Raw genomic sequence first — 19,667 nt, forward strand, 5'->3', positions numbered from 1 at the left:
ACTGCCCTATCAGGCAATGACTTTGCAGGCAGTGTTTGCACACCTAATAAAGTACCTCATGAAACTGGTTTTGGACAGACTTCTGAGGCAGCCTAACAGTTTAATGATATTCAGCAAAACAGATAGAGCTTTGGTGATAACTAAGCAAATATTTCAATTTCTCGCTAGAAATGACATCAAAAAATGGAAAACGTTGGTCAAAAACATACATTTTCACACAAACTGACCACTAACTGCATCTTTTAGATGACATCTTTATTTTTTAGCTTAACTGTCACAGAATAGAAAGCACAGGATTGTGGGATATCAAAGGCAGCGATTTGCTGCATACATCTATGCTGCCTTAATCAGGAGTCCGTTTCCCGAAAGCATTGTTAGCCAACTATGGTCGCGAGTTCTGTCTTTATCAGCATAGTTCAACGAGTTGCTGTTTCCCGAAAAACATAGTTCTAACAAACATTCGCAAACAGCATCACAAAGTTGTGTGGTTGGAACGACAACTATCACGAGCTGTGCTCCCGGGAGAATGGCGACTCCACCCCCAGGTGGTTCAGCTGATCTGGAGAGAGTTCGGGGAGGCTCAGGTAGACCTGTTCGCCTCCTCAGAGACCTCCCACTGCCAGCTGTTTTACTCCCTGACTGAGGGAATATTCGGCACGGATACACTGGCACAAAGCTGGCCCCGGGGCCTCCACAAATATGCATTTCCCCCAGTGAGCCTACTTGCGCAGACACTGTGCAAAGTCAGGGAAGACGAAGAGCAGGTCCTTCTGGTGGCTCCCTATTGGCCCACCCGGGCCTGGTTCCCAGAACTCATGCTCCTCGTGACAGTCCCTCCCTGGCCCATTCCTCTGAGGAAGGACCTTCTGACTCAGAGACGGGGCACCCTATGGCACCCGCGTCCGGACCTCTGGAAACTCAATCTCTGGTCCCTGGACGGGATGTGGAGGTTCTAGGTGACTTACCCCATCACTTCTGCGCGAGCGCCGTCTATGAGTCCTTGAAGTGGAACCTGTTCGTCGACTGGTGTTCTTCTCGCCGAGAGGACCCCCGAAGATGTTTGATAGGGTCCGTGCTTTCCTTCTTGCAGCAAGGGTTGGAGCGAAGGCTGTCTCCCTCCACCCTCAAAGTACATGCTGCCGCTATTTCAGCGTATCACAACCACATAGATGGAAAATCAGTAGGAAAGCACAACCTGGTCGTCAGGTTCCTTAGGGAGGCGAGACGGTTAAACCCCCCCCCCCCCCCCCCCCCTCCCCCCTCCATACCCTCTTGGGACCTTTCCCTGGTGCTTCGAGCACTTCAGGATGCTCCCTTTGAGCCTTTGCAGTCAGCAGACTTAAATCTTCTCTCCTTGAAGACTTTGCTGCTGATTGCACTGGCCTCTATCACCAGAAGGACCTGCGTATCACAACCACATAGATGGAAAATCAGTAGGAAAGCACAACCTGGTCGTCAGGTTCCTTAGGGAGGCGAGACGGTTAAACCCTCCTTGCCCCCCCCTCCATACCCTCTTGGGACCTTTCCCTGGTGCTTCGAGCACTTCAGGATGCTCCCTTTGAGCCTTTGCAGTCAGCAGACTTAAATTTTCTCTCCTTGAATACTTTGCTGCTGATTGCACTGGCCTCTATCAAGAGGGTAGGGGACCTGCAAGCATTTTCGGTCGACGAATCGTGCTTAGAGTTCCGGCCGGGTGACAACCATGTTGTACTGAGACCCCGGCCTGGCTATGTGCCCAAGGTTCCTACCACTCCCTTCAGAGACCAGGTAGTGAACCTGCAAGCGCTGCCCCTGGAGGAGGCAGACCCAGCCCTGGCTTTGCTCTGTCCCGTTCGCGCTCCGCGTCTGTACATGGACAGAACTCAAAGTCTCAGGACCTCAGACCAGCACTTTGTCTGTTATGGAGGCCAGCAGAAGGGAAAGGCTGTCTCCAAGCAGAGGATGGCCCACTGGATAGTGGATGCCATCGCCTTGGCTTACCAAGCTCAAGGCGTGCCCTGCCCACTCAGGTTGCATGCTCACTCCACGAGAGGCGTTGCATCCTCCTGGGCACTGGCACGTGGCTCCTCACTAACAGATATCTGTAGAGCTACGGGCTGGGCGACACCTAACACGTTCTCTAGATTTTATAGCCTACGTGTAGAGCCGGTCTCCTCCCGTGTTCTCACCCTAAACGGGTAGAAGAACTGAGAGGCCTGGCTCTATCGGCTTGCTGCACCCTACTGTGCTCCTTATTCTCCAGAGTGAAAAACCTGTGAGTCCTCCAACACCCTCGGCCCGGACATAGCGGAGTGTCCGGTGCCAGGCCTTTATCCGTTGAATCCTTGAGAACCGGGTCTAGGCTGGGTTCCTTATGTGTGACCCTACGGGGATCCCATATGTGTATCATTCACGGCTGCTCCTAATTGAAGCCCGTGTCTTCCCTTGGGCTAAATCACCCAATATTCATATGCAGTACAACCTTCGGGTTAATCCATATGTATATCTCCACATAACTCTTTTGGGGAAGAATGTGGGTTCCGCGACATTCTCCTTCCTAACAGAAAGGACACGCTTTCCCAGTGTTATCCAATAATCTCACTGTATGGGTTATCATGGAACAACAGTGACAGATACACTCTGTGTAAGCCCTCTCCTATCGTCCTTCCAGGCAAGAAGGGGTAGAGGCTTGCACAGGGTGCTGATTGGGGTGCAGCAGCTGTGGCGCTTTGGAAGGGATTCCTATTCATCAGTCACGACGTACATCAAAATGACCGGCTGATAGGGAATGTCTCGGTTACATATGGTAACCCTCGTTCCCTGAAGGAGGGAAAGGAGACGTACGTCCCGTTGCCACATCTTCTGCTGCCCGCTGGGGCGGCCAGCTTATCAGGCTTGGCTCCTCAGCAAAAAACTGAAGTGCAATCGCACCCTCTGCTCATTATATACCCTCGCTGCGTGGCTGAACAGCTGATGCAAATGATTGCACACCAATGTGCATTGGCTCGTTTAGTTTCACTCAAAGTAGATTGGCCTCTCTAGCGAGATTCCTATTCGTCGGTCATGACGTACGTCTCTGTTCCCTCCTTTAGGGAATGAGGGTTACCATATGTAACCGAGACGTTCTTGTTTGTATGACGTGGACTCAATAAATTCTTATCTTGAGCAAAATAAGCAAGCTGACATTCAGTACAATCTGTATCTTTTATTTGGTATACATACAAATGTCATTTACATCTTTTAGTTTGTTATGAGATTTAAAGCGTCATTTTTAAAGAGTATGCATGTGTGTACATGCTCTAGTATGTAAGGCCGAGCCTATTTTGAATCTGGAAATAAAACAAAATGAGAAATCCTCAAGATGCCATGTCCGTAATTTATAGCAAAACATATAGCATTAATTCGATCTCAAACAGATTCATTAAAATAAGTTATTTCTCCACCACCTGTGTGACATCATTAACCAACGTGGTTAAACGACCAATTTGCAACAATACGGTTTTGGGAAACAGTTGTGACTAGTTGATTTCTTCAACAAAGCATCGTACTATGGTAGTTAAGCAGCGAGTTACGTCGTTGTACGGGAAACACATCCCAGATGAAGGTGTCTCAGGAGACAGGGAGTGAAGCTTACATTGGATTCCTACCTTAGAATGCATACTCCGAAGGCAGCATTTTTAAGCTTTTGGACGCAGCCCAATAATCCTGAAGACCTTGATTAACTTGTTCAGGTATGTTTGATTGGAGGGTTGGAGCTAAACTTAGCAGGAAAGTGATCTTGAGGGCCAGAGTTGAGAACTCCTGATTTAAATGAACTGTAAAGGGGTTAACTCGGAGCTCAAGCCGAGCCTATACGATAGTATAGTATAGTATAGTATAGTATAGTGTAGTATACGATATATACTAGAGATGTGTGTGTGTGTGTGGGGGGGGGGGGGGGTAAATTAAGCTTGATCTGCTGTGACATCACAGACATGGTGCACATGGTGCACAGATCTATGGATCTGCCATAAGTGTACATGTTGAGTTGACTTGCTCCTTCTGTCAATGGGTCGAGGGTCTGTCCAAATAAACTCCCCTCATCCACTTGATAAAGTTGAACCCACTTCAAAAGTGCTTTGGGAAGTTAGCGAGTGTATGGCTGCATCTGAAATCGCTTACTTCCCTACTAGGCCTATATAGAAGGCGAAAGAAGGTCGACTTGAAGATATAGAATTGGGTCCCTTTAATTGTACACTATGCACACAGAAACAGCTTAGGACAGTACATTGCAGTATTCTAATTTTAAATGCACTCATTGTGAAATATTATGCCCCTGAGACGGTCTCATCCATCAATGACTTTTGTCTCCTACACAAGGCTATAAAGGTGTGAATAATGACTGTGCCCACATCAGCCAGTGACACACGCCTCAACTCTCCAAAACATCAGCCACTGTTTGACTAACAGAGAATTTTAGATAAAGGAAAGTGATTGAATAATACTCACTGTGCAAAAGCAAAAATAATACTGAGTGAGTCAGTGAGTCTGTGATTGTATTTATCTGGAAACTTTGTAACATTCATTTGTCAAGTTGTTTTGAGATTACTTAGATTGGCTGAACTCACATGGGCATGTATATGTTGACTTCACCTCTCTTAACACATACCTGCTCAATGTTCCAGGCAAACAACAATCCAGTTTATACCAGTTTGACATGTCAAGACAGCAAATGCTATGGTCTAAAATACTCATGCAACAACAACAACTCCTTCAAACATTAACAATGCATCTACTTATCTCCTTGCAAAAAAAATTTTTAAGTCTTTAATATTTATTGGAATAGTTGACCATCATTCATTTCAGAGGATGGAGGTTTATTTGTTGTTACCGTCAGAATATTTGCACCTCTATTGAAATTTGGCACATTGTATTAATTTTAAAAAACTGTGAGAACTGTAACTCACCATTTAGGTTAACTTGGCACAAAGTGTCTTGAAGGACATATTATATTTTACATGACTGCAAATGAGTCTGTTCAACCATATGGCTTAAAGAGGTAAAATGTTCACCCAAAAATGAAAATTCTGTCATCATTTACTCACCCTCATGCAATGCACAGAAACATTGATCAAAGCACTTGTATGAAGATTACATCATATATGGACCCCAAACCGATTGCACCATCAACATTGATTTAAAGAAGACCACCCAGTTCAAATAACTCAATTTCTTAATAGCATCTGATGGCACCATCTGGGCATGGCTCAAATCAGTGGGCAGGTCACTGGACTCCTACAAAAGAAATTCTTCACACCCCAAAGAATAACACATCCTCAATGCCATAGAGATGAGGATTCTCTGGTGGACACTTAGCTTGCCCAATCTTGACCATGTAATGAATGAGGATGTCTGACAAAGACTTGGAGTTGTTCCAATTGTTGAGAAGATGAGGGAACACCTCCGATATGTTATGCGCAGCAATTAGAACTCTATTTTAACCCAAGAGGTTGCCGACAACGTGGAAAACCAAAAAAACTTTTGATGGTCAACGTCACAGAAGATACGTCATCCTAGAAGATGGACAAAGAAGGATCAAGCCAAATGGAGAAGAGAAGCAGAGCAGCAGACCCTGTGAGACCACAGAATAAAAGCTAGGAAAGAGAGGTTACATGTTGTGTGAGAACCAATGAACAAATTTATTTATTTCTACTTTGAACCAACTTAAAAAAAAAAAAAATAAGTATGTCTTTCTCAAATTATGTAATAGTTTGGTTTAATCCTTAAGTTTTAATGTATTAAACAAAAATATTTATTTTCCCAAAGACAAAAACACTCATACAAAATAAAAAGATTATTTATTATAAAAACAAAGCTAAATTAGCTATACAACCAAAGTAGAATTTTCACTTAAGGTAATACTAAAAAAAGTGTGTATATTTATTGTGTATAAATTGAATATAGTTTACTTACTAAAAGTACAGGTACAGATAAATTCAAAAGACCTCACTGCTTATTGTGATGTCTTTTTAAAACATGCATTATATTTCCTGTTACATACTTAAATACACCAGAAAAATGAATAAAACCCACAATAATTTCCACAGTCAAAAATGCACTATAAATAAATGACACTGTCGTTTCACTTGTATTTTGTTAACATTTATTTTCACTCTGCAAGTACTTTTATGATATCCCTTTCAATTCTCATCATTAGTATATACCTTGCAGGTAGAGCTGCTTCAAACCTCAAGTTTTCACCCAGACCCTGAGCACGAGTCAAGTGTTGTGTTTAGTAGTGAACACTTTAACCTTGTTCGCAAGGATTCAGCAGTCTCATGGGAATCAGAGAGACCTAAACAGATGGGGGAGGGCTGCCTTCGTCAGAGAGAGTCCTCTGGGAGGCAGATTGCTGAAGCCTGACGACGGTGGGGGAGGGATGTTGTTTATATGTGTGTATGTGTGTGTGTGTGTAAGGAGACCAAGAGAAAGAGTGGAAGGCTGCTGACGCAATGAGACTCATTGTGGGGTGTGTGTGACGTCCAGACAGCCATGTAAATCATGAGCGCAGTGAAGAGGCTGGCTCCAGCCTAACTGCCCAGTCAAGCGTGGCCTTTCACAGGCAGAACTCTGGAGCACAGGAATACCTTCTCCACTACGGTTAAACAGATGATAGATTGAATTCAGAAGTATAGTCAGAACACCGTTCTACAACACTGAAAGCTGTAGTAATTCGCACTAGAATGTATGCATCTATGTACATTTATCAGTACTGCAAACCAACATGTGATTTAAAACTAGCCAGTGACAGCTAAATCTGCAACCATTTTTTGCGCACATTTGATTGTTTTTTAAACCACTAAACTATGAAAATCAAAACAAATCTGCGTTTAAAGCTACAGTATGACATTCCCAATATTTTGTTAACAGGGTTGCAAAAATCGCAATCCTCATTTCAAAGAAAATAAAACAATTTATATGTAATAGTTTGACCTGAGGTGGATGGACAGCACATTCTGTGACTTATCATTTGTTGAAATTTGTAAAGATAGTACTGTATTCCTGAAGAGCTTGGTGGCAATGCCAAGGTCATGGGTTTGATTCCTGGGGAATTGAATGCAATGTAAGTTGCTTTGGATAAAAGTGCCAACTTTCTCTTCCTTTTTGATTTTTTTTGTGGTTGAGCACCCTCATTGAGCTTTTTGCCCATTGGATGTGCGCACTTTTGAATCTTTGATAAAAGGGTCTCCCAAATGTATTTGTACAAAATAAGAGGCATTTACTGCTCGATAAATTTAGCTTTAGGTGTGTTCGACTTGAAGTAGCGCTGCACAGACCGATTGGTGTAAAAAGTACCGTGAGAGCGATTAGACAGCTGAAGGCTTCGTATGCCTTTGAATTGTCCTTGCGGTACTTTGAAGTCATACACAGATCAGTCTTCGCATCACTGATTCAGGTCGAACAGACCTTTTAGTGCCTTTAAACATAAATTTGTAATTTCTCTAAAAACAAGTTGGTAACACTTTATTTTGATGGTCACTTTTTTTTTTTTACTTAAAGGAACACGCCAACTTTTTGGGACTTTAGCTTATTCACCGTATCCCCCAGAGTTAGATAAGTCCATACATAACCTTTTCATCTCCATGCGTGCCGTAACTCTGTATGACTCACCCACCCACCTAGCCTAGCTTAGCACAAAGACTGGAGGTAAACGGCTCCAGCTAGCATACTGCTCCCAATAAGTGACAAAATAACGACAACATTTTCCTATTTACATGTTGTGATTTGTATAGTCACAGCGTGTACAAATAACAAGGTCACTTGAGACACAGCCATCTTCTAACCGTATACATACTGGGAACTATATTCTCAGAAGGCGAAGCACTGCTACTTGGGCGGAGTGATTCTGAGAATATAGTTCCCAGTATGTATACAGTTAGAAGATGTCTGTGTCTCATGTGACCTTGTTATTTGTACACGCTGTGACTATACAAATCACAACATGTAAATAGGAAAATGTTGTCGTTATTTTGTCACTTATTGGGAGCAGTATGCTAGCTGGAGCCGTTTACCTCCAGTCTTTGTGCTAAGCTAGGCTAGCGGTGGGTGCGTCAGACAGGGTTACAGCACGCACGGAGATGAAAAGTGTATGTATGGTAGGGATGGGGAAATGAAGCCTCATGAATCACTGAGGCTTTCCCCTGACTGTTCCGGGAAAAGATTCAAAGCTTCGAGAGTGTCGAGAACAGCGCCGAGAACAGCGCCATCTGGTGCTTATTTAAAATAAAGCAGCCAGAAGCCTGTGTTAGAAGCTCTGGCAGATGAAGCAACCACAACACACTCCATAGTTTCAATGTTATGTGTACAAATAAAAGCCTTACATGTTTGTGTTTGATTTGTTCATTAAATAAATTCATTTTCCCATTAAAGTGTGACAATAAAATATAATAGCTTATAAGCTTATGATTCAATAAGATTTAATGTAGGCCTACTCTCTCTCTCTCGCTCTCTCTCTCTCTCTCTACACACACACACACACACATACACACACACAATGAATAAGGACATTGTCTGATAGGATCATCTGTTATTAAATGTAAATATCAATAATTGTAAATATCAACCAGACTGAGGCAACAATGACTCGTTAAATACGATCTGAAGTTCGAGCCTTCTGACACCCAAAGCGAAACGCGCACGTGACTGGACAGAAAGTGAGGCTTCGTTTGTCATCGATCACGTGACTCTAGTAAACCAATACACGCCTCGATACAGGGCTTCACTATAAATTTGTCGCTTATGTGATACTAGCATCGAAGCTTCAGTGTCATATGTAACATCACTAATGTATGGACTTATCTAACTCTGGGGGATACGGTGAATAAGCTAAAGTCCCAAAAAGTCGAAGTGTTCCTTTAAGTAACGTTACACTTATGTGTCGACTAACTCTCATTAGAGTATTAGTAGACTGTCTGCTTAATATCTGCTAACACTTTATTGTGATGGTCCCCCAACAGACATCCTACTGACTATAAGTAGCTTTGCAACTACGTCAACTTATTCTAACCCTAACCTTACCAGTCTACTAATACTCGATTAACACTCTAACACTCTAGTTCAGGGATGGGCAACTTCGGTCCTGGAGGGCCACTGTCCTACAGAGTTTAGCTCCAACCCTGAAAAAATCACCTGCCTGTAATTTTCTAGTAATCCTGAGGACCTTGATTAGCTTGTTCAGGTGTGTTTGATTAGGGTTGAAGCTAAACTCTGTAGGACAGTGGCCCTCCAGGACCGAAGTTGCCCATCCCTGCTCTAGTTAGTAGAAATGTAGGTGCAACGTTACTTATAGTCAACAGAATGTGTTAAAGGGACCAAAATAAAGTGAAACCAAAAGTCTAACTGGTTTTCAGTCTGTTAATTTATTTTCTTTTAAGATTAGCGTTTAAGAAAAAATATTTTTGTAGTGTGACAGCCGATAAGACACTGCTACAGTTCCGTTACCCCAACAGCTGCTCAACTGCTGCCTGTTTCTCAGTCGGGTGGAATAATGTTGCCTTGGAAACAGTTAACATGGCAATTAATATTTTGTCAAGCTGCCACTGTGCTGATTCTTCCAAGGCAGTTTGGGTAACTGATTAAGGACTGTTTCTCATTGAATTTATTTTAGTGCTCATATAAACATGTTACAGTATTCACAGAACCCACTTAAGCAGCGTGGTGCTGCGTAGCAGGAGTGTAGCTGAAAGTAAAGTTTCAACTGTTTTTGCTAAACTCAACAGAAAATGTGAATATGTAAATCTTTTGGAATATAAGATTTTATGAAGACACATAGTCAAGTCAAGTCACATTTATGTATGTAGAGCTTTATACAATACATAATGTTTCAAACAGCTTTATAGAGATAAACAGCAAAACAGAGATCAATGATGAAAACAGAATTCAGGATCAAATAATTAATTCATTGAAAAGTCATTTGGACTTGATGGGTAATTACTAATGATGACAGATATTCAAACCATTTTTATTAACCCATTTTCTTTATTATTTAATGTTTGTTTGAATAAATAGATCATGAAAACAATATAGTATTTGCTATATTTGTTATATGTGTAAAATACTATATTAGAATTTTTATAGCGAACTTGCAGTTTAGATTGTGTCTCCTTGCCCACATTACATCACAGACGGGGACACTTGCAATCTTTGTGTAGTCTGCTTGTGAGCGGAGCATGCACAGTATCTCAAGGGGGCTGACTGTGTTCATTGTGAACGTCTTCCGCTGATGATGCTCCAATCCTGCCTGTCCCTCTTCGAGGAGGGTGGCCAGGCTCGCGCCCCTCAAGCATGGGACACACCAAGCCGAATATTTGCATTTTGGAATGCTCGACTAGGATAACATAACAACTGCAGCCGACATTTTATTATTTGTTGTTGTGTTTTCTAATAACAGTTCCAATAAGTTTTATGTTGTTTCTATGATGTAAACAAAGGTCAAAGCTGTATGGCTCCGCTAGCCTGCTAGCTAACATTACAGTGTTGATGAGTATTTAGCTTCGGGGCTCTCGCTTTTGTTAGATTGTTCACTGATCCTTAGAAACTTACCACATGAAATATCCTGTAAAATCCGTGCTTGCAAAGGTTCTGCACAATCCTCTAGTTTGTATACATTCACAGGGTCTGAATTGGGCTCAAACTGACATGGCAAAATTTCACAAATGTATGCCATTGTTAATATTTACTCCTGAGCAGATGAAACTCGTTGTTATGGTTAGGGGCGTGGCATTTCTGGAACATGCTTTGAGCGGTTCGCCAATCACATTACAGTGGGCCAGCTAACCAATCAGAGCACATTTTGTATTTCGGAAGGAGGGGCTTCATCGAAACAGGAACTATCTAGAGCGGTTGAGGAAGACTGGGAAGAGAGGTGCCGAAATAATATAAAATATGGGAAAAATAATTATTTTTTTACAACGATCAGAAATGCTGTCGGTGTGAAAGCACAATGTGAACCTGCTTTTGCTGTCATGCTGTGGTGCCACTTACACTCTGTTTTGTGTGTGGCATAAAAAAGGCCAAATACAGAGTCATACTGTTTTTTATTTACATAAACTGAGTGATGACTAAATAAATGCTTGAGGTGTTGCTTGTGTAGCCCATGGATTGCAGTCACCTGTCTACATACACATGCATGACACTGGCTGAATGAGTCAACAGAGAGAGAAATGGAAAGCCTTTTGAGAGACAGGGTGGAGACAAGAAGAGCAGTCAGTGCCAGCACAGGACAGAGACTGTCTTCATTTTGACATGATTTGTGTGTTGTGGGGAAATGTACGGTAACACTGAGATATTACAGCTGTTTGTACATGTCTGCATGTTGATGATCAGCATCAGAGGTAATATGGCTTACGGCATTCTTTGAAAAGCTTGTATGACTAAGATTAAAAGAATCTGATTTGCATTTCATGAAATTATTAGGGGTCCAAGCACTTAACCCTATCGTGTTTGCATTTATTTTCTTCTTCTTTATCTTCATCTTCATCTTCTTCTTCTCCTTTTTCCTTATTTTTCTGCCATTAAAGTGTATGGCCGTCAGAGACCATACTGTACATTGTGGAGACCCCAAAATTGGCAGGATGGTCCCAATTGTGCACCGCTACTCTGACACATAAACACACATCCGTTTGACACTAGGTGGCATCGAAGCATTGCAAAGTTATAAGTTAATTAATTGATCCGGCAACAATCATTTTTATGAGTTGACCTATATCTGCTGAATGCAATGTCCAAGCTTAACGAAACTTGACAAAAGGGCATTCTGAGGAAGCACACCAAGTTTCATAAAACTCTGCCAATAGGGGGCCCAACAACAAAAAAACTATTATAAATATGCAACCGTATGATCCATGAAGTTGAAAATTGGTATGCATCTTCTTTGGTGGTTGTCCTAACATATCCTGTAATATGACTTGGCTACTTAGAAAATATGGCAGCCAGCAGCCAATCACATTTCAGTGACTAATAACATCAAATCTGAATGGCCTACCATTCCAAAAATGTATATATTTGTACATCTTGTGAAAATTAATATGTGTCCCGTGTCTGGTATGACCCATTATGACTATTATGGTATATCTTGTTTGCACAAAGTCCAAACTTCTAAAAACTTTGTACATATTGAGCAAACATGCTTAGTTTCACAAATTTACAATGCTTGGGAGGATAACAGTAAAATTCTATCAGCCATTTCAACTGAAAGATGAAAACTTTGATATTAATGTTGCCATATATGGAGCCACTGGATAAGGAATATTTTAAGCCTCATCATTTTCTTTCGGTTTAAAGATGGACTTTGTTATAAAAAACACATCACAACATACATTTAAATTGGAACACTTATAATTCACATGGACCGTTAGTGCTTAGACCCCAATGGGGGTGGGGGTGGGGGGGGGGGGGGGTGGGGGGTGGGGGCCAACCTATTATTTTATATGGGGGGGGGGCAACCTATTATTACCAAGAAAGCCTGCTTAGACATGAAAAGATTGTTTGACAAGCATGCAAAGTGAACAACTATAGAGTTTTTTTGTTGTTGTGACATTTAGGGTTGGGTTTATCTAAAATACAAATTCAGTCAGAATTAAGTACCATCCAAAAGTAATAAGTACCACTTATTTTGCAGATATAACTCAAACAAACAAACAAACAAAACAAGCACAACATAGAAATCTAGTTCACTTGCTACTTTACCTTGAACACTACTCTGCCCTTGTGAAAAAGAAGTGAACTTAACTGTATTGAACTTGCACCTGTAATGTACTTGAAATCTTAAAAGTATATTTTTTAAAAAACTGTTCTATTCAGTGGGTCAAATAAAGCACTCTAATGTTTAGCTAACAGTAAAGATCCTGAGTCCAAAATATTTGTATTCGTCATTTGGTGGCTATATGATTTGTCAAAACACCTCTTAAAATGCTTACTACGGATGCAAAAAGCGCAGAAAATCGAACTCGATCCGAATTTTTTTATGGTTTATATTATTTACAAATATTTTAAAGTTTTGGAGGCAGTGTGTAAACGTGATTGACACAACATGAGGTCGTATTTATTTTTAAACGTGCAATAATTTCGGACTCAGTGTGCAAGGACCTTAACCAACTTTGTTTACAGGACTTGTTTACAGGAGTTTATATACCCGGACTCTAGAAAGTTGCATACATTTTTAAAGTAAAGTTACATGTTTGTGAATGTTGGTTGCACCACATGATTTTTTTTGACATGCCACATGACTTTTCAAAAAGTTTTCAAGTATTTATTATTTGAAAAAAAATTCTTATTTTTTTTTCTTTTCTAACAAATAATAAAAAGATTATGCCACACTTAAGGTTAAGAATTTCTTTCTTGAAGAGGCGTCATATATAATCTGATTTATGTGCTATACTAGGCTATATCCTGTATTGTACTATTGTTGTATTGTAAAGCATCCTTGAGCTGGTAGAAAGGCGATACATAAAATAAACATATTATTGTATATGTGAATAACATTTTTATTTGTAATTAATTATATCCAGACAAAACAATAATAATAAAAAAACGAGTCAAGTCACATTTATTTATATAGCGCTTTTTACAGTACAGATTGTTTCAAAGCAGCTTTACAGAGATAACAGGAAAATAATGCAAAGAAGTTTGTTTCCTGAAGAAAATAGCTTCACAGTCCAGCTTAAGTAAGTTGAGTGATGTTTCATTTTTGTTTTAAAAAAAGTTATTAATTTAGTTCATTTATATATATTTAGCCACTCTGGAGTAAACCGTGATGTCATCGTCCAGCTCAGTTCAGTATTAATACTGAAGTTCAGTTCAATAGTGTCAATGCAGACAGATCAGTATTTTTGTTGAATATTAAATTAAATGTTCCATTTAATGTCCCCAACTAAGCAAGCCAAGCCAATGGCAACAAATGTGGAAAAAGGTGACAGTGGCAACCTTGGGAGAACCCAGGCTCAGTCGGGGGGCCATTTCTCCTCTGGCCAATGAACGGACAGTGTATGATTATGATTCAGGCAGCATTATAGATAAGAAGTCAGATTGGTTTGGAACAATCAGAATATTATCCAGTTCCATCTGGATGAAGATCGGAGTCACGCCGGTATGGAGATGGGTTTGTTGTGTCGATGAGGCCTTCACAGGGGAGAGTCTCTGCTGACACTTCAGGGATGTGTTGTGGTCGTGTCTAGGTCCTCCATCTGGTCTGGATATGGCCCGGATCTGGCTGACTACATCATGTGTTGTGGTCGTGTCTAGGCGCAGAGGTCCACCTTCTGGTCTGTATACGGCCTGGATCCGGCTGATAACAGTAAACCTCGGAATAAACAGAAAGACGAACATTAGCGTAGATGCCATTCTTCTTATGATGTAATGGGTACATCAGGTGTTATAGGAAGTGTTCCCGGTTCCGGCTGACCTAATTTATGCAGCCTAATAATCATTTAACTGATATGAATAATAGGAATGTATAATTTTTTATGTGTATGGCAGGTTAAAGAGATGTGTTTTTAGTCTAGATTTAAACTGACAGAGTGTGTCTGCTTCCCAGACAATGTTAGGAAGACTGTTCCAGAGTTTAGGTGCTAAATAGGAAAAGGATCTACCGCCAGCAGTCAATTTTGATATTCTAGGTATTATCAACTGGACAGAGTTTTGAGTTCGCAATAGATGTTTCAGGCTTTTCTGTACGCAATCATGCTCTCTCTCCACGAAATTTGAAAAACGCCTAGTTTTGTTTTCTTCCAGTTGAGCTCCATTTTTTGGGCTGCTCTATTAAGGGCCCGAGTGTGCTCGTTGTACCACGGCATTGGACTATTTTCTTTAATCAGCACAAAGGAGCAACTGTGTCTAAAGTGCTGGAAAAGAGAGAGACAAAAGTTTCTGTCGCAATATCAAGTTATTCTAAGCTATCTGGGATGCTGAGGAGAGGAAACTGATCAGGAATATTATTAATAAAGCAATCTTTAGTGGCAGAAGTGATAGTTCTAACATATTTGTAACACGGAGTCAGCTTTGCAACCTTGGCTAAATGGAGTATACACAAGACTAGATAATTATCTGAGATGTCATTGCTCTGCTGCAGAATTTTAACGGCATTAACATTGATTCCATGTGACAATATTATATCTAAGGTATGATTATGACAATGAGTGGGTCCTTACACGTGTTGTCTAACTCCAATAGAGTTCAGAATGTCTCTAAATGCCAATCCCAAAGCGTCTTTTTCGTTATCTACATGTATATTAAAATCACCAACAATTAGGACTTTATCTGCAGCCAGTACTAACTCTGATAAAAAATCAACAAATTATTTGATAAAGTCTGTAAGGTGCCCTGGTGGCCTGTATACAGTAGCCAGCACAAATGTCAAGCGTGATTTATCATTTACACTAGATAGTGTTACATTAAGCACTAACACTTCAAAAGAATCATATTTGAAACTAGACTTCTCAGTAATTCTGAAGATATTACTATAGATTACAGCAACACCTCCCCCTTTTCCTTTCAGACGTGGCTTGTTTTTATAACAGTAATCTTGGGGGGTGGACTCTTTAACACTAGAACTCCCAAGGCGGTCATTTTGACCGTTTTTAAATTTTACAATGTAATAACTTTGTTAAAATAAAATAAATGTGGCTGTAGGACTCTGACTTTTCCTAAATATGTGGATATTTTATTCTGACACTGTTATTTTATTAAATTCATAAAACACACAACAGTTCTGACTATTTCTACCTAGAACTACCATAACGGTCATTTTGACCGCACGCGTTATAGATATCATAAGTCCGCTACATTGCAAGTTTCGCAGAGGGACTTCATCATACGACTGGCGAGCGAACTTCACTCCGACCACATGGAAGCAAAAGCCATACAACTGGAGGAACTGCAAACAAAATAAAACCAATGAGATGTATCAAATGTCACAACGTGTGTGGGAGCTGCACGCGAAAGGCGGTGTTTACCTGTGTGGAATGTGCGTAAGCGTCAATGATGCGGTATGTTTGCGCCGTTCAAATGGGCAGTTAACCTGATTTTGTTCGTTAATATTTTTTGTTCACTGAAACTAATCGTTCTGAAGCAGTTCGTTTTCTTGTTTAGCTAATGTTCATGTTTTTTTCTTAGCCTGTTTGCGTGTGTACATTTTCACATTCATTTGAATTAAAATTGTGTGTCCTGTTTATCATTACCTATCATTGTAGATCCATTTATTTTTAGATTTTGTATTGATTATTGAACTTATTTACAAACAGGGCTGTAGGCCTACTAACTGTATGAAGCTTTGACGTTTCCTAACTTTTGTGCGTGTCTATTCACGTGGTGAGTGCGGTGAAAAAAAATATTATTTTGATGCAAAATGTTCCTCAAATAGAGGCAGCACCTGTCGGGGCAATCTTTCTTTTGTGCTTGTTTTAAGGTCTATGACGACAGGAATTAAAAGCTTCATTGGAAAAGAGAAGGTTAACATGTACAATAGATATTACATGACGAAAATGACGTTCAGTACGGCCATATGAACGTCAAAGTATGAACGGTCAGAATGACCGCTATGGTCGTTCTAGTAGTTATGGAATTCCGGTAGTTCTAGTGTTAAAGTAATGTAATTGTCTGGTTTTAGTCAGGTTTCTGTCAGACACAACATGTCTAGGTTATAGTCTGTAATCATATCATTAACCCTTTAAGGTACTACTCAACCGTTTGGTAGACCCCACTTTAAGTCACTATATTTAATTGAAAAATGCATCAAGCTTAACTCAACCTGAATGAGTCATCTCTATTGTTTGGTGTAGTTGTGCAATGCTAAAAAAAATCCACTAGATGGCGCTGTGTCTGTGAGCAGCATGCCTTTTTATTGTTCCTTCAAACAGCATGTGACACAGCAAAAATTTACTCATCCTTTGATGACGCATATCGGCGGGACTTTTAAAGGTAAAACTATTTTGTTGACATATTATCGTTTCAGAGGAGATGTTAAACAGAATTATGTAACTTAATTAAACAAAAATAAGTCTTATAAGGGTCAAATAATTTTTTCAAAAAATGCTCTACCAAACGGTTGAGTAGTCCTTTTAGGGTAGAGAAGCTAGCTAATGTTGGTAAAATTAGCTAATGTTGGTAAAATTAGCTAATGTTGGTAAAATTAGCTATTTACAATGAACAAAAGGGTTAGTGTTGGTAAAATGATACATTTAATATTATTAAATTACATATTTGATGAGAAATATTTGATCAATATAGTATCTCAAGATAGTATCTCATGGGCTCAAGATACTATCTCGTGGGCTCAAGAAAGTAACTCGTGGCCTCAAGATAGTAACTTGTGGGCTCAAGGTAGTAACTCGTGGCCTCAAGATAGTATCTCGTGGCCTCAAGATAGTAACTCGTGGGCTCAAGGTAGTAACTCGTGGGCTCAAGGTAGTAACTCGTGGCCTCAAGGTAGTAACTCGTGGCCTCAAGATACTAACTCGTAGTCTCAAGATAGTAACTCGTGGCTTCAAGATAGTAACTCGTGGGCTCAAGGTAGTAACTCGTGGCCTCAAGATACTATCTTGTGGCCTCAAGATAGTAACTCGTTGCCTCAAGATACTAACTCGTGGCCTCAAGGTAGTAACTCGTGGCCTCAAGATACTAACTCGTAGTCTCAAGATAGTAACTCGTGGCCTCAAGATAGTAACTCGTGGGCTCAAGGTAGTAACTTGTGGCCTCAAGATACTATCTTGTGGCCTCAAGATAGTAACTCGTGGCCTCAAGATACTAACTCGTGGCCTCGAGATAGTAATTTGTGGCCTCGAGATAGTAATTTGTGGCCTCGAGATACTAATTCGTGGCCTCGAAATACTATCTCGTGGCCTCAAGATAGCAACTCGTGGCCTCAAGATAGCAACTCGTGGCCTCAAGATAGTAACTTGTGGCCTCAAGATAGTAACTCGTGGCCTCAAGATAGAAACTCGTGGCCTCAAGATAGCAACTCGTGGCCTCAAGATAGTAACTCGTGGCCTCAAGATAGCAACTCGTGGCCTCAAGATAGTAACTCGTGGCCTCAAGTAGTAACTCGTGGCCTCAAGATAGCAACTCGTGGCCTCAAGATAGTAATTTGTGGCCTCAAGATAGTAACTCGTGGGCTCAAGGTAGTAACTCGTGGCCTCAAGATACTATCTTGTGGCCTCAAGATAGTAACTCGTGGCCTCAAGATACTAACTCGTGGCCTCAAGATACTAACTCGTAGCCTCAAGATACTAACTCGTGGGCTCAAGGTAGTAACTCGTGGCCTCAAGATAATAACTCGTGGCCTCAAGATACTAACTCGTGGCCTCAAGATACTAACTCGTGGCCTCAAGATAGCAACTCGTGGCCAAAAGATAGCAACTCGTGGCCTCAAGATAGTAACTCGTGGCCTCAAGATAGTAACTCGTGGCCTCAAGATACTAACTCGTGGCCTCAAGATACTAACTCGTGGCCTCGTGGCCTCAAGATAGCAACTCGTGGCCTCAAGATAGCAACTCGTGGCCTCAAGATAGCAACTCGTGGCCTCAAGATAGCAACTCGTGGCCTCAAGATAGCAACTTGTGGCCTCAAGATAGCAACTCGTGGCCTCAAGATAGTAACTCGTGGCCTCAAGATACTAACTCGTGGCCTCAAGATACTAACTCGTGGCCTCAAGATACTAACTCGTGGCCTCAAGATACTAACTCGTGGCCTCAAGATACTAACTCGTGGCTTCAAGATACTAATTCGTGGCCTCAAGATACCAACTCGTGGCCTCAAGATACTAACTCGTGGCCTCAAGATACTAACTCGTGGCCTCAAGATAGCAACTCGTGGCCTCAAGATAGTAACTCGTAGCCTCAAGATAGTAACTCGTGGCCCTCAAGATAGTATTTCGTGGGCATGGCCTCAAGATAGTAACTCATGGCCTCAAGATAGTAACTTGTGGCCTCAAGATAGCAACTCGTGGCCTCAAGATAGTAACTTGTGGTCTCAAGATAGTAACAAAATCTTGAGGCCACGAGTTACTATCCTGAGGCCACAAGATAGTTATAATAATTTTTTTTTGACAAAGTGGGACTTGGGGGGGCTCCGTACTAATCAAATCTTGGTTGAACTTTTGCACCAGCACACACACACACACACACACACACACACACGCACGCACACACACACACACACACACACACACACACACACACACACACACACTCACACACACACACTCACACACACTCTTGATGTGTTTGGAGCCATCAATAGCAACCATCAGATTTTTTATTGGTCAAGAAATTGCACTTAATATGACTTGTTCTGAATGTTGTTCTTTTACTATGAACAGACATCTCAACCGTTTGGTAGAGCACTGTATCTAAAATACTGTAGGATCTAATTTAAAAAAAAATATTGATTGTTGTTATTGTTATCATAATTGAATAAAAAATGCAAAGAAATAATTTTTCCTTTGCTTTTTTCATGGTGCGTACCTTAAAGGGTTAACAATAAGTGCTTTTGAAGTAAGAGATCGAATATTCAGTAACCCGAGCTTTATCATTTGTTCATCTGTATTATATCTATTTTTTATTTGTTGAACATCGATTAAATTTTTATCCTTAGATAGGTTTGGGAGTTTTTTGTATTTCCTAATTCGGGGAACAGACACAGTCTCTATATGATGA

Source organism: Squalius cephalus (genome assembly GCF_949319135.1).
Source record: "Squalius cephalus genome assembly, chromosome: 8".
Lineage (NCBI taxonomy): Eukaryota > Metazoa > Chordata > Actinopteri > Cypriniformes > Leuciscidae > Squalius > Squalius cephalus.